Source organism: Schistocerca gregaria, chromosome 1, assembly GCF_023897955.1.
Source record: "Schistocerca gregaria isolate iqSchGreg1 chromosome 1, iqSchGreg1.2, whole genome shotgun sequence".
In the NCBI taxonomy this organism is placed as follows: domain Eukaryota; kingdom Metazoa; phylum Arthropoda; class Insecta; order Orthoptera; family Acrididae; genus Schistocerca; species Schistocerca gregaria.
The window spans coordinates 928,577,837-928,595,286 of record NC_064920.1 but is presented as its reverse complement, the minus strand read 5'-3'; positions in this window follow the sequence as shown (position 1 = coordinate 928,595,286).

Here is a 17,450-nt window from a genome sequence, read left to right as displayed (position 1 = left end):
TCTATGCGGTACGATTAAAATTACTTGATAATTGACACTTCACACGTTGTAGTTGGTTTCCTCCAATCAGAGCACTCAACGTCACGCCAAAATCATTCCTCATTGCCAAACTGACAAATTGGCAATTAGTCACTTCATTTCCAATTCCTTGTCTGGCATTCTTTCTTGTTGTGCCAAACTGCCACAAAATTAGTCAATTCATTTTCAATTCCTTATCTGCCTCCTTCCTTGGTGTCTATGGAATGGAGATCTTGGGTCAAGCCCTTATCTTTCGTATTTCATCATACATGAAAACCACACCAAAAACCACACACTCCTACACACACACACACACACACACACACACACACACACACACACACACACACACACACACACACACACACAATGATGACTCATACACGGTAGTATCCAAAGACTGCGGGATCCTTTCGCACAAGACATGATTCATCGACACATATACAATGACTATAAGCACAGAAATCGTCTTACATTAGATAACTTTTGCAAGACAGTGCATGATGCCCAATTTTCGAAGTGGCCTCTGGGCCAGAAGAGTCATAAATACAACACCCTTTTGAGTTGTAATGGCATATGGTAGAGGTTAGGATATGAACCTGATGGTTCTGAGCACTATGGGACTTAACATCTGAGGTCATCAGTCCCCTAGAACTTAGAACTACTTAAACCTAACTAACCTAAGGACATCACACACATCCATGCCCGAGGCAGGATTTTAACCTGCGACCGTAGCGGCCGCGTGGTTCCCGATTGAATCGCCTAGAACCGCTCGGCCACAACGGCCGGCGATATGAACCTGATGTGTGGAAGACCATAGATTCGAATGTCGACTAATCCAGCGAAATCTTTTATTTTCCTAAATTTAACCAATAGATTTTACAATTTTTGTTCAGTTAATTGGTTTACCCGGCCGGTGTGGCCGTGCGTTTCTAGGCGCTACAGTCCGGAACCGCGCGACCGCTACGGTGGCAGGTTCGAATCCTGTCTCGGGCATGGATGTGTGTGATGTCCTTGGGTTAGTTAGGTTTAAGTAGTTCTAAGTTCTAGGGGAGTGATGATCTCAGAAGTTAGGTCCCATAGTGGGCAGAGCAATTTGAACTATTTTTGAATTGGATTAAACGAATTTTTTTAATCTCTAATACTTTGGTACTGTTGACTTTTTATTTGCTCTTATTTTTCTTTGTGTCGGCCATTCTTTTCGTTTTGAATCGACTTAGTCGCCTATAGTTCGCAACCATGTGCCAAGAAGGACTGCTCTTCGTTTTGTAACACGCCATCCTGTGTAGCTAGTGTGAGGATAGTTACAGATAACGATTGACAGAGAGAAATTATAATTTACTTTTACTACTGAAACTGAAATTTTGCTACAGATAATAGCTATGCAGACAAACATATTATGGAACTCTTCTGCCTTGAGTTTGCTCTTAGAGTTAGCCTTAAATATCGTGAATTTAGTTCTGTCATAGATCGTTGATCGCCATCTTCTCAGACACATCCCTTCCAACATTGCTTCTCGTTGCAGATTAGCAGCATTTGCGAAGTGCCCCGCTGTGTTTGTGTGTCGTCTGTAACCAAGCAGGGCGGCAGCGGATGTGGCAACACTGTACTGACAGACGTCAACCATCAAGAAATTTTAATCGGACTACAGCGTCCACTGCACCGCTCCGCTCAGTGTCTCTGAATGACAAAATGAGAACAACTAAACTCAAATAGCAACAGTAAACTACAAATAAAAAATTGCAATCAGTAAATAACTCCTTAGCTAATGGAATAACAACATCAAAACAAAAACGCTACAGACTTTTGCACTAACGTAACGTATACGGTTCATCAATTTATTAAATTCCTCATGCTTTATACCCCCCTACCACTCGTCCCCAATTACGTCTACATATACATGATTATTCTGCAGTTCACAATTAAGAGCATGGCACAGGGTTTATCGAACAACCCTTAAGCTACTTCTCCACCGTTCCACTATCGAACAGTGTGATGGAAAACCGATCAGTTCCTGCGCGACCTCTGATTTATTTATTATGTTGATCATTTATCCCTATTTAGGTGGGCGCCAACAATATATTTTCACACTCTTAGGGAAAGTTGGTGATTGAAATTTCTTGAGAGGGTTCTGTCGAAGCGAAGAAGGCCTTTGTTTTAATTAATGCCACCTCAAGTCGTGTACAATATTCGTGGTATTCTCTGCCCTATTTCGTGATAATAGAAAACGAGCTGGCCTTGTCTGAACTTCTGCCAGGTCCTCGGTAAATCCTGCTGATGCGGATCCCACACCACACAGTAAAACTCAAGAGCGTCGAGAAGCGTAGTATAGGCAGTCTCTTTGGTAGACCTGTTGCACTTTTTTAAGTCTTCTGCCAATAAATCGTAGTGTCGGGTTCGCTTTATGAACAACATTATGTATGTGATGGTTCCAATTTAAGTTTTTCGTAATCGTAATCCCCAGGTATTTAGTTGAATTTACAGCCTTTAGTTTTGTGTGGTTTATCGTGTAACTGAAATTTAGCGGATTCTTTTCAGTGCTCATGAGAAGGACTTCACAATTTTTATGATTTAGAGTCAACTGCTACTTTTGCACCATATAGATATCTTGTGGTAAATCGTTTTTCAGTTCGTTTTGATCATCTGATAACTTTACATGACTGTAAATGACAGCATCGTCTGCAAACGATCTAAGAGGACTGTTCAGATTGTCTCGTAAATCGTTTATAAGTGTCAGGAACAACTGAAGGCCTGTAACACTTAGTTGGGGAATGCCATATATTGTTTTTGTTTTACTCGATGAATTTCCGTCATTTCCTTCGGACTGTGACCTGACTGAAAGGAAATTAGGAATGTAGTCAGAAAACTGAGGCGATACAAAAAAGTTCATAATATATTCTTCTTACTATACGATACACACACGATATGTAAAATTTCGTTGTTTGAGATCCTTCCTAATGTTGCCACTTTATTAGCCAGCAAGTGTAAAATTTCATCTTAATACACTTGCCGTTGTTGTCTCGTGTAGCTGTTCTACGCGCTGTGGTGTAATGCAGTCATGTAGCTCGTATCCGTGTAATAGGGCGGTACCGCCGCAGGAGGCGATGGAAACATCCACTGCAGGCAATCGAAATCCGAGCGCACTCCGACAAGAATTAGCAAACGCGTGGGCGTGCTTTGTTTACCGGCGCGAGTCGGCGCCGTGGAATTAATCGCAGCGTCACCGGCGGTCAGCGCAGCGCGGGTCGAGATGCTATCTGTCCCGGCTGGCGCGGAGCGGCGAGGCGCGGGGTCGCGGGCACACCCAGGCCGGGTCGCACGACTCTCATCAGTGTAATTCATTCGCGGGGGCGGCGTTCCGCCTCCCCACCCCCCACCCCCACCCACCGAACACGCCACCAGCCGGTGGACCGGCCGCGATCGCACCGCTCCCTCCTCCGGTCACCGGATCGGATGGAACATCGCTCACCTGGGGGCACCCCATAAAGGTCTACACTCATTCACAGTGTTTGTTAACGATGACTCTTTACAGTGTACCAAATAGATGTGATTGTCGAGACCAAAGTTTTGAAGGACACTTGTGTTTTATTAAGAGTGCCTCTAATATTAAAATACTTTAATCAGTCAAACCATTATGACTACCGACACACTACATCTACATCTACATTTATACTCCGCAAGCCACCCAACGGTGTGTGGAGGAGGACACTTAACGCGCACCTGTCATTACCTCCCTTTTCTGTTCCAATCGCGTATGGTTCGCGGGAAGAACGACTTTCTGAAAGCCTCCGTGCGCGCTCGAATCTCTCTAATTTTACATTCGTGACCTCCTCGGGAGGTATAAGTAGGGGGATGCAATATATTCGATACCTCATCCAGAAACGCACCCTCTCGAAACTTGACGAGCAAGCTACACCGCGATGCAGAGCGCCTCTCTTGTAGAGTCTGCCACTTGAGTTTGCTAAACATCTCCGTAACGCTATCACGGTTACCAGATAACCCTCTGACGAAACGCGCCGCTCTTCTTTGGATCTTCTCTATCTCCTCCGTCAACCCGATCTGGTACGGATCCCACACTGATGAGCAGTACTCAAGTATAGGTCGAACGAGTGTTTTGTAAGCCACTTCCTTTGTTGATGGACTACATTTTCTAAGGACTCTTCCAATGAATCTCAACCTGGTACCAGCCTTACCAACAATTAATTTTATATAATCATTCCACTTCAAATCGTTCCGCACGCATACTCCCAGATATTTTACAGAAGTAGCTGCTACCAGTGTTCGTTCCGCTATCATGTATCATACAATAAAGGATCCTTCTTTCTATGTATTCGCAATACATTACATTTGTCTATGTTAAGGGTCAGTTGCCACTCCCTGCACCAAGTGCCTATCCGCTGCAGATCTTCCTGCATTTCGCTACAATTTTCTAATGCTGCAACTTCTCAGTATACTACAGCATCATCCGTGAAAAGCCGCATGGAACTTTCGACACTATCTACTAGATCATTTATATATATTGTGAAAAGCAATGATCCCATGACACTCCCCTGTGGACGCCAGAGGTTACTTTAACGTCTGTAGACGTCTCTCCATTGATAACAACATACTGTGTTCTGTTTGCTAAAAACTCTTCAGTCCAGCCACACAGCTGGTCTGATAGTCCGCTGGCTCTTACTTTGTTTATCCGGCAACAGTGCGGAACTGTATCGAACGCTTTCCGGAAGTCAAGGAAAATAGTGTCTACCTGGGACCTTGTATATAATATTTTCTGGGTCCCATGAACAAATAAAGAGAGTTCGGTCTCAAACGATCGCTGTTTCCGAAATCCATGTTGATTCCTACAGATTACATTCTGGGTTTCCAAAAACGACATGATATTCGAGCAAAAAACATGTTCTAACTGTCGGTAAAAGCCCGTCCAGGCGGTAGCAGCGTCTCCTGTCGAGAAATGACTGCTATTCAGACACAAGCACGGTGCATGTACGAGGGCGAGTCAAATGAAAACCTTAAATTTGTAATAACAAATCGAAATTTCGCGCCGTTATCCTGTAAGTTGGTAAGCGTACTACAAAAACCGTGCAGAATTGCCTGTAGGTGGCAGCATAGTGCAGATGCTCACATACCGTCGCCGTATCAGTATAAATATGGCCGCCCACTTGCGACTTGCACCAGGGAATAACAGCGTTCTGTTATTCGGTTTTTGCGTAGTGAAGGTGTGAAACCTTTTGCAATTCATCGACGAATAGAGGTTCAGTACGGTGATGGATGTTCGTCACAGCAGCAAGTCTACAAATGGAGTAGGAAGTTAACAAATGGAGTGACTTCAGTGGAAGATGCTCCTCGTCCAGGTCAGGCACAACGAGTTGTGACTCCACAGAACACTGCAGCAGTTGAAGCCATAGTGAAGGAAAACCGCTGAGTGACAATGAATGATATTGTAGCATGTTTACAGATTAGTCATGGGTCAGCTCACCACATTGTGCATGATGTGCTCCAGTTTCACAAAGTGTCTGCAAGATGGGTGCCACGGCAGCTAACTCCTGGAATGAGAGAACGACGTGTTGATGATTCTGAAGGACTCCTTCGGCGCTTTTGAACGAGAAGGTAATGGCTTCCTTGCCAGAATCGTTACTGGGGACGAAACCTGGGTTCACTTGCACCAACCGGAAACGAAGAGAGCGAGCAAGAAATGGCGCCATTCCTCATCACCAAAACCAAAGAACTATCGAACAGAACCATCAGCAGGGAAGGTAATGCTGACTCTCTTTTGGGACGAAAAAAGCGTCATTTTGGAGCATTACATGCCTAGAGGGACCACTGTCACCAGTGCATCATACACAGATCCCCTAAAAAATCATCTGCGGCCTGGAATCAAATCAAAGCGACATGGATTGCTGTCAGCCGGTGTCCTTCTGCTACATGACAATGCAAGGCCTCACATTGCCCGTAAAACAGTTGCAACAATCACAATCCTGCATTTTGATTGTCTTCCTCGTCCACCATACTCACGAGACCCTGCCACAAATGATTTCCATATGTTTGGACCACTCAAAGACGCGATGGGAGGAAAGTAGTTCCGTTTTGATGAAGAGGTACGTCACGCGGTGCATGAGTGGTGGCGCGGACTACCAAAAGAATTATTTCTGAAGGAATTTATGCACTTTGTAAGCTCTGGAGGACTTGCATTGAGCGTGGGGGAGATTATGTTGAAAAGTGATACAGCTTTGTACCACTTCTGCACAATAAATAATATTTTAAGAAATATTTAAGGTTTTCAGTTGACTCACCCTCGTAATATCAGAGAACGTACTATCCTTATGTACAGTGGGGAAGCTGTGCTATCTATCTGAGTTTGATCAAGGGTAGATTGTGTTGGCCTGGAGGTTAGGCACGAAGATATTTGAAACCGCACAACGTGTAGGGTGTTCGAAGAGTACCGTGTTGAATGTCTTCAACATGTGACGAAGTCAAGGTGAAAGAAACCACGTTCAGACGTCGTGGGGTGGGTGACTGCCCCTCATTACAGATATCGGACTTGGCGGAACTAACATCAGACTTTAATCCGGGGCAGAGTACAAGTGTGTCTGAACACTCAACGCACCGAACACTCCTAACGAAGGACCTTCGCAGGCATCTACCCATACATGTGTCAGTGTTAACACCACGACATCGGCAACTAAGCTAGCACATGACCATCGGCTCTGGATATTGGCGCAGTGGCAGACCGTTGCATAGTCTGATGAACCCCGATACCTTTTTCATCGTGCCGATGGGAGGACGCAAATCTGTCGTCTGCCAGGGTAAGAATCCTTGACACCTCTACTGCGAGACGGAGACATGCTGGCGGCGGCTCCATTATGTTCTGGGGAATATTTACGAGAACATCCATGGGTCCAGGGAACTCGTGCAAAGCACCACGATGGCCGAGGAGTTGCAGACCACGTACACCCCTTCACGATGATCACGTTTCCCGACGATAGTGGCATTTTTCAACAAAATATTGTGTTATGTCGGAAGGCCAGAAGTGTGTTGGAGCGATTAGAGGTACACAGTAACGAGTTGCAAATGATGTACTATCCCCTAACCCCCCCCCCCCCCCCTCCTCCAATTCGATAGAGCAGAACAGGATCGAATACATATAGGACATGACTGAACGTGGGGTCAAAGGTCATCTCCCCCTCCCGGGATTCACGGGAATTAGGTAACTCGTGTATGCAGTTGTGGTGTAAACTCCCTCCAGCGGCCTTCCTTCCACGCCATGACACGTCGTCGCTATTATCCGCGCCAAAGGTGGCCATAGCGACTCATAGACCGGTGATCATAATCTTCTGGCTGATCAGTGTAGCTGCAGATGTGTTCATCCTGTTTCCATAAAATCTAAGTCTCAATTCATCGATTCTAACGTCGCTAGGCACCAAGAAAGCCAATCGAAGATCATCAGGGTAATAACGAGTATGACCCCACTTGGAATACAAAAACTGTAGAGCCAACATATGCAGCTAATAAAACCTTTATTCAGAAAATAATATTACCTTTACGTTTACAAAAAGTGGTACACGCTCGATTACGAATCATAAATGAGACATACTTAATTTCATCTGGAACATTATCATCAGCTTTAGGTTCCAGACCAGAAACAAGTGTACCAATATAAAACGCGTTAGCGCCCCGAAACAACTTATACTTTGCTTTTCATAAGTTCTTCTTAATAAGGCAATCCATATCTTTGTTAATATCGTATGACGTCTGAGGTTTAGAACGGGTAACAAATTTTTATCTATTTTTTACTGCATACTTTCTCCTTGGAGCAATCGCAAATTGGCTTACACCGCATGCGCGTCGCGCATGATTTTGAGTATCCTTTTAGCCCTCTTACTAATTGTTTGAAGCTCATTTCTTTTTGTTGCTAAAATTGTCCTCCACTGTTAAACACGCTTCGCTCTTGCACTCACAAATTATGAAAATGACTTACATATATACAAATCATGCGATCACAGGCCCTAAGGGCATGCGTTGCTTCCACAAATTGCTTCCACTCCCTTTTTGTTTTTTGCTCGGTTTAGTCTCCAGGGCGGCCAGGTCCTTGGCCATGCCGTCCATCCAGCGCTGCCTTGGTCGTCCCATGGAGCGACTGTTGTTTGGTTTCCCCTCCAGTGCTTTCTTCGTCTGTCTTTCTTCTCGCATACGGGCTGCATGGCCTGCCCTCTGGATTCTTTTCCACTTCAGACTCTGTAGTACTGCTGGTTGTTGCATCAAGAGATGGATTTCCTCATTGCTCTTCCTTCTCCATTCTCGTTTATCTAACACTGGTCCCCATATCTTTCTCCGTACTCTTCTTTCAAACAATAATAGGTTTTCCTTTTCATAAACAATAGCAAAACAATGATAATGGAATGTAGCCTTAAGTCAATCAGCTGATGCTGAGGGAACTGGATTAGGAAATAAAACACTTAAAGCAGCAGACGAGTTTTGTCATTCCGTCAGCAGAGTAACTGATGACAACTCAAATAGAGAGAATATGATTTGTAGATTGGCAATGACGAGAAAAGCGTTTCTGAAGAAAATTAATTTCCTAACATCGAGTATAGATTTACTGTTCGGACGTCTTTTCGACAATATTTGTATGGAGTGTAGCCAAGCCACATAGGAAAGTGAAACATGGACGATAAACAATTTGGACAAAAAGAGAGTATAGGCTTTTGAAATGTGGTGCTACAAAAGAATGCTGAAGACTGGGCTGACAGATCACGTAACAAATGAGGAGGTACTGAATAGAACTGTGGACAAAAGGAACTTGTGGCACAAACTGACTTAAGAATAGCTTGATAGGATTCATTCTGAGACATCAAGGGATCTACAATTCGTTACTGGATGAAAGTGTTGTGGGTAAAAATTGTAGAGGGAAACCATGAGATGAATATAGTAAGCAGATTCAGAAGGCTGTACGTTGCAGTAATTGTTCAGAGATGAAGAGGATTCACAGGACAGAGTAGCTTGGTGAGTTGCGTCAAACCAGTCTTCGGATTCAAGACGACAACAACAGCAACAGCGTAAAATTAACAATTACATCCATTTGCCTCTCAAGCATTCTTATTATGGGACTAATGTGCTCGTGAGACTTAAGTTGAGACCCCGTTGTAGTCATAATTAGGTTTTGCTTAGATTTGACAAAAATCTTCTGTATATTTCATTATCGCTTCAGTGAAGTTTAAACTGCTAATGTTAACTAATTAAAAATTTCAAAAGTCTGACCGACTTAATCGACGGCTTAAGGATATTCAAAATGTCATACGGCACGAATGTGCTGTAGCTTAGGTGGCTTTTGTAGACTTATTTAAGGCAAGTTCCCAAATTGATACAACCCAAGTGTCACATATCAAATTGGTCGTCTCGACTTCCTCTACACCACTGTGATACGTTGTTAACAGTTATCATTTGTGCTCTATACAAATACAGGGATATTCATAAGTACCTCCGGTGTTTCAGAAGACAAGGGCTTGAAAACAACGAGACATATAGAAAGCAGACACATACCATCTGACAAGTATCCCTCCGTTTTTAAATTCACACGAGTCTATGGCGAGTGGTGTCGTACCAGTCATTTGGCGTCTCAGTATCAGATGTTTTCACTGGGTGAGAGATCTGCAGAACGTGCTAAGTAAGACAACAGTCGAACACCGTCTCATTCGAGGTAAATCAGGACAGCACAGGCAAAAGGTGATCTTGCCACATCTTGTTGAAAGTTGACATCAAATAAATATTGAAGATACAGCACGGCAACCGTACTTAACATGTCATAATCTCCAAATTACGCGACATGCGAAGCAGAAGTAATAGTTTTCTGCACCCACTGACACCATCAAACCCGGTGCTGTGGACACATAAGGACGAATAATGCAAGCTAGTGACGATCGCTCGCCTTGACACGGAGATGACCGTCGAGACTTTGTACACAGAACCAGAACTCGTTTCAAAAGACGACGACGTGCTATCCCTGAATCCTAAGCCGTCGATGGGTGCGTCACTGTCAGCGCACCTCAGTCCGCTGACGTGTCAAGGTAAGTTGCAACGATGTTCATTGCAATGGCAGTCCGTGGTGCTCGAGACGTCATCTCACTTTCCATGTAGATGCTTTTACTGACAAAAAGAAGCCCATTTCCCATCTAAAGTTATGTGGCGTTGCAGTGCTATCCCACACAACAGAGTGAACATATGGCCTCTAGGATCCCAGTCACTTAGGGCCATTGAGTACGGTGCTGCTGAACTCATACATTCCACAATCGTGTAGAAGTCATTGGACCACGACCAACACGAGAAGATGTATCGCGGAACGATAAGCAGCAGTCAAAAATGGTTCAGATGGCTCTGAGCACTATGGGACTTAACATCTGAGGTCATCAGTCCCCTAGAACTTAGAACTACTTAAACCTAACTAACCTAAGGACATCACACACATCCATGCCCGAGGCAGGATTCGAACCTGCGATCGTAGCAGCCGCGCGGTTCCGGACTGCAGCGCCTTGAACAGCGTGGCCACCAAGGTCTGCAAGCAGCAGTCTTGATGGCCCATGATCCTGCCGTTGTCTTATTCCGACACGTATTAATAAACATTTATCCATCTAGCAAGACGTGTAATACCAACTTTTCCATCTAACAAGACGTGTAATACCAACGTTTCACCAACACAACCATTCAGGTGCAATTGTGAATGAGAACCCTCTCCGCAATCTTTCCTTGAATACAGATTATTACAGCGAAGGAGAAAACTATCTACGTATCTGTATAAAACATTCTACTTCTTGCGTCAGTTCAGGATAAAACTTGGAGCTTTCGACGATTACGTCATCTTCGTCGGGAGCAACTGACTGTCTCAGCTGCTGCTGTGATGGCCGTACACAGCCAATCGACGGTTTGTGGTTGGTCAGTTATTACGTAACGCTCTATAAGATGGTGTCAAAGTCTGTAGTGGTAGATCCACCGCTCTCGTAGTAGCGTAAAACACTGCGACGAATATCTCTGCCTCTTCTCTGCATCGAGAGCTCGCTTCAAGGACCGCAAATATTATATCCGCTGTCACGGTTGAAGTTCTAATATATTCTTATTTGTACAGACGCTTTAAGTACAGAACCCCTTCATATAGGAGCCTGGGCCAACCTTTTGAGTCGTCTACCAATATTTTGTGATTGTTTGTATGGCTGTGCCCAGGAACTGCAGATTTCTCCAGTTCTCGATTCTTAATATGTCGTTGATGACCTGTACATTGGTCCTCGATGGTACTGATGGACTGACCGAGATAACAGCTTCTACATTCACAAGGGATGTCCTGAGGCCGAGAATGTCCTTAACAGGGTGTATCATCTCCTTTATGTTCTTAGGATTTCGGAAACTAGGTCATATACCTCTTCTTCCCAGGACTCTTCCTATTACGCTAGATGTAGGGTCGCAGAAAGGAAGGAACAAAATCGATGTCTCATCTCCTGAATGTTCAAGGCTTTTCTTGGAGGATATTGATTTCATATCGCTTGAACCATAGGGGCTCTTTTCGGAACACGTACATCAGATAATTAACTGCACAATTCAAGCGGTCCTCGTCAGAAACAGTTGTTGCCCGCAAGCAGGCGCACATTGATTCATGTCTTAGAGTCCAGAATTTTCATCATTGCGACCAGAAGAGAGCAGATCTAAATACACGGACGAAGGTGAAAACCTGTTTCTGACGTGGACCACTTGGACTCCGAAAGTAATCATCTGAAGAAACTGGACGTTTTCCGAAAGAACTGCTATGGCTCCCGTGATACGAAGTTAGAGTTCTCCAAGAAAAGGAAACGTGAACAGATTGAGGATCCACTGGATGCGCCACAGACTGTATTCCTCTCTTTCTGCGGGGCTACATACAGCAGAATATACACAGCTCTGGGAAGACGGTGCCTAAGACCTATATTTCGACCTCCTAAGAGGATAAAGGAGACGATACACCCTGTTAAAGACAGTAAGGCTAACAAAATAAATCTAAAGAAAAGTGAAGAAACGTTCATTGGCATGTCGACCTGGAAAAAGCATTCGAAAATGTAAAGTGGTGCAAGATGTTCGAAATTCTGAAAAAATAGGGGCAAGCTATAGGAAGAGACGCGTACTGTACAGTATGTACAAGAGCCAGGAGGAAATAATAACAGTACACGACCAAGAACAAAGTGCTCAGATTAAAAGGAGTGTAATACAGGGATGTAGTTTTCCCCCTACTGTTCAATCTGTACATCGAAGAAGCTGTGATGGAAATAAAACAAATTTCAGGGGTGAAACTGACGTTCAAAGTGACAGGATATCAATGATCAGATTCGCTGATGACATTGCATTCACGAGTAAAAGTGAAGAAGAATCACATGGCCTGATGAATGGAGTCTAAAGAATACAGAATATGGACTGAGAGAATCGAAGAAAGACAAAACTAATGAAAAGTAGCAGAAATGAGAACAGCGAGAAACTTGGCATCAGGACTGATGGTCTCGAAGTAGATAAAGTTAAGGAACTGTACTACCTAGGCAGCAAAATAACCAATGAGGACGGAGCAAGGAGGACATCAAAAGCAGACTAGCACTGGCAAAAAGAGCGCTTATGGCTAAGAGGCGTCTACTAGTATCAAACAAGGGCCTTAATTTGAGGAAGAAATTTCTGAGGATGTACGTTTGGAGCACAGCATTGTATGGTAGTGAAACATGGGCTGTGCGAAAATCGAAACAGAGGAAAATCGAAGCACTTGAGATATGGTGTTACAGACGAATGTTGAAAATATGGTGGACTGATAAGGCAAGGAATGAGGATCTTCTGTGCAGATTCGGAGACGAAAGGAATATGTGGAAAAAACAGACAAGGAGATGGGCCACGATGATAGGACATTTGTTAAGACATCAGGGAATGACTTCCATGGTACTAGAGGGAGCTATAGACCGCAAAAACAGTAATGGAAGATAGAAACTGGAATATAGCAAGCAAATAATTGAGGACTTAGGTTGCAAGTGTTACTCTGATACGAAGAGGGTGGCACAGGAGAGGAATTCGTGGCGGGTCACATTAAACAAATCAGAAGACTGATGATTCAAATAAAAGAAAGTTTTATAACATGTTGTTGTTGTTGTGGTCTTCAGTCCTGAGACTGGTTTGATGCAGCTCTCCATGCTACTCTATCCTGTGCAAGCTTCTTTATCTCCAAGTACCTAGTGCAACCTACATCCTTCTGAATCTGCTTAGTGTATTCATCTCTTCGTCTCCCTCTACGATTTTTACCCTCCACACTGCCCTCCAATGCTAAATTGGTGATCCCTTGATGCCTCAGAATATGTCCTACCAACCGATCCCTTCTTCTCGTCAAGTTGTGCCACAAGCTCCTCTTCTCCCCAATCCTATTCAATACCTCCTCATTAGTTACGTGATCTACCCATCTAATCTTCAGCATTCTTCTGTAGCACCACATTTCGAAAGCTTCTATTCTCTTCTTGTCCAAACTAGTTATCGTCCATGTTTCACTTCCATACATGGCTACACTCCATACAAATACTTTCAGAAATGACTTCCTGACACTTAAATCTATACTCAAAGTTAACAAATTTCTCTTCTTCAGAAACGCTCTCCTTCCCATTGACAGTCTACATTTTATATCCTCTCTACTTCGACCATCATCAGTTATTTTGCTCCCCAATTAGCAAAACTCCTTTACTGCTTTAAGTGTCTCATTTCCTAATCTAATTCCCTTAGCATCACCCGACTTAATTCGACTACATTCCATTATCCTCGTTTTGCTTTTGTTAATGTTCATCTTATATCCTCCTTTCAGGACACTGTCCATTCCATTCAACTGCTCTTCCAAGTCTTTTGCTGTCGCTGACAGAATTACAATGTCAACGGCGAACCTCAAAGTTTTTATTTCTTCTCCATGGACTTTGATACCTACTCCGAAATTTTCTTTTGTTTCTTTTACTGCTTGCTCAACATACAGATTGAATAACATCGGGGAGATGTTACAACCCTGTCTCACTCCCTTCCAAACCACTGCCACCCTTTCATGTCCCTCGACTCTTATAACTGACATCTGGTTTTTGTACAAATTGTAAATTGCCTTTCGCTCCCTGTATTTTACCCCTGCTACCTTTAGAATTTGAAAGAGAGTATTCCAGTCAACATTGTCAAAAGATTTCTCCAAGTCTACAAATGCTAGAAACGTAGGTTTGCCTTTCCTTAATCTTTCTTCTAAGATAAGTCGTAAGGTCAGTATTGCCTCACGTGTTCCAGTGTTTCTATGGAATCCAAACTGATCTTCCCCGAGGTCGGCTTCTACTAATTTTTGCCATTCGTCTGTAAAGAATTCGTGTTAATATTTTGCAGCTGTGGCTTATTAAACTGATTGTTCGGTAATTTTCACATGTGTCAACACCTGCTTTCTTTGGGATTGGAATTATCATATTCTTCTTGAAGTCTGAGGGTATTTCGCCTGTTTCATACATCTAGCTCACCAGATGGTAGAGTTTTGTCAGGACTGGCTCTCCCAAGGCCGTCAGTAGTTCCAATGGAATGTTGTCTACTCCCGGGGCCTTGTTTCGACTCAGATCTTTCAGTGCTCTGTCAAATTCTTCACGTAATATCATATTTCCCATTTCATCTTCATCTACATCATCTTCCATTTCCATAATATTGTCCTTAAGTACATCGCCCTTGTATAGACCCTCTATTTACTCCTTCCACCTTTCTGCTTTTCCTTCTTTGCTTAGAACTGGGTTTCCATCTGAGCTCTTGATGTTCATACAAGTGGTTTTCTTATCTCCAAAGGCGTCTTTAATTTTCCTGTAGGCAGTATCTAACTTACCCCTAGTGAGATAAGCCTCTATATCCTTACATTTGTCCTCTAGCCATCCCTGCTTAGCCATTTTGCACTTCCTGTCGATCTCATTTTTGAGACGTTTGTATTCCTTTTTGCCTGCTTCATTTACTGCATTTTTATATTTTCTCCTTTCATCAATTAAATTCAATATTTCTTCTGTTACCCAAGGATTTCTACTAGCCCTCGTCTTTTTACCTACTTGATTCTCTGCTGCCTGCACTACTTCATCCCTCAAAGCTACCTTTCCCCCATTCCTGTCAATTGTTCCCTTATGCTCTCCCTGAAACTCTGTACAACCTCTGGTTCTTTCAGTTTATCCAGGTCCCATCTCCTTAATTTCCCACCTTTTTGCAGTTTCTTCAGTTTTAATCTACAGGTCATAACCAATATATTGCGGTCAGAATCCACATCTGCCCCTGGAAATGACTTACAATTTAAAACCTGGTTCCTAAATCTCTGTCTTACCATTATATAACCTATCTGGTACCTTTTAGTATCTCCAGGGTTCTTCCATGTACACAACCTCTTTCATGATTCTTAAACCAAGTGTTAGCTATGATTAAGTTGTGCTCTGTGCAAAATTCTACCAGGCGGCTTCCTCTTTCATTTCTTAGTCCCAGTCCGTATTCATCTACTATGTTTCCTTCTCTCCCTTTTCCTACACTCGAATTCCAGTCACCCATGACTATTAAATTTTCGTCTCCCTTCACTATCTGAATAATTTCTTTTATTTCATCATACATTTCTTCAATTTCTTCGTCATCTGCATAGCCAGTCGGCATATAAACTTGTACTACTGTAGTAGGTGTGGGCTTCGTATCTATCTTGGCCACAATAATGCGTTCACTTTGCTGTTTGTAGTAGCTTACCCGCATTCCTATTTTTCTATTCATTATTAAACCTACTCCTGCATTACCCCTATTTGATTTTGTGTTTATAACCCTGTAGTCACCTGACCAGAAGTCTTGTTCCTCCTGCCACCGAACTTCACTAATTCCCACTATATCTAACTTTAACCTATCCATTTCCCTTTTTAAATTTTCTAACCTATCTGCCCGATTAAGGGATCTGACATTCCACGCTCCGATCCGTAGAACGCCAGTTTTCTTTCTCCTGATAACGACATCATCTTGAGTAGTCCCCGCCCGGAGATCCGTATGGGGGACTATTTTATCTCTGGAATATTTTACCCAAGAGGACGCCATCATCATTTAATCATACAGTAAAGCTGTATGCCCTCGGGAAAAATTACGGCCGTAGTTTCCCCTTGCTTTCAGCCGTTCGCAGTACCAGCACAACAAGGCCGTTTTGGTTATTGTTACAAGGCCAGATCAGTCAATCATCCAGACTGTTGCCCTTGCAACTACTGAAAAGGCTGCTGCCCCTCTTCAGGAACTACACGTTTGTCTGGCCTCTCAACAGATACCCCTCCGTTGTGGTTGTACCTACGGTACGGCTATCTGTATCGCTGAGTCACGCAAGCCTCCCCACCAACGGCAAGGTCCATGGTTCATGGGGGGGGATTATAACATCCCTTGTGAAAATGGACGTAGGTACATCGATTAGTCCATCCCTGCCGTTCCCGATCGTTGCACAGAATATCATCGGCATATGGAGAACTGGAAAAACCTGCAGTTACTCTCGCACGGGCTTACATCCAAATAGAAAATATTCTTTTACGAAAGGAAAGTTTTGTTCGAAGACTCATGTATACTGAGCTTAGCCAGTCAATTTCTTCATACGAAGGAGACGGAGGTAATAGTCGGTACCTCGAGGCTTTACCCTGAGCCGACGAAGCAAGAAGTTCGAGAATGTTTTATTCAACAGTGCCGTCGCGTAAGACTTCGTTCCCGTTAGAGTACTGTTTGTTTTGTTTGTTAGAAAAAGGAAAGGTGCACGTCAGTTCTCAGTGCTGGCGTTCCTTCTCAGGCCGCTCCTGCGACTTTTTTTTTTTTTTTTGCCTATGCTTCTCTCACTACTGGGAATGATTTGTTAATGTGAAAAATAGCAAGTTTCCCTTTTCGTTAACCTTTTCGTCTCCATTTAACAGGCTTTGTAAATCGGTTCAAATGCCAGAGATAATCTTAAGCAGTCCTGGAACAGAGGAAGGGGGTTTCTCGGGAACGTATGTCGAATAAACAAATACCATCTCTCCACCTATACATCCAATTTCACGTTGCATGTCAACACGGGCTGAGAGAACTCGAAATAAGATCGAAATCAGTTGGTTATTCTCAAGTGTTGGCTGTGTATTCGTTGTCACCTGTTTCGAACTGCCTCTGATTATTGGAATCTGGGTAACTGATACCATTTTCTCACTTATTATACACAGTAAAACATTGCTTTGAAATATATACAGGGTGTTTCAAAAATTACCGGTATATTTGAAACGGCTATACAAGCTAAACGAGCAGCGATAGAAATACACCGTTTGTTGCAACATGCTTGGGACAACAGTACATTTGCAGGCAGACAAACTTTCGAAATTACAGTAGTTACAAATGTCAACAACAGATGGCGCTGCGGTCTGGGAAACTCTATAGTACGATATTTTCCACAT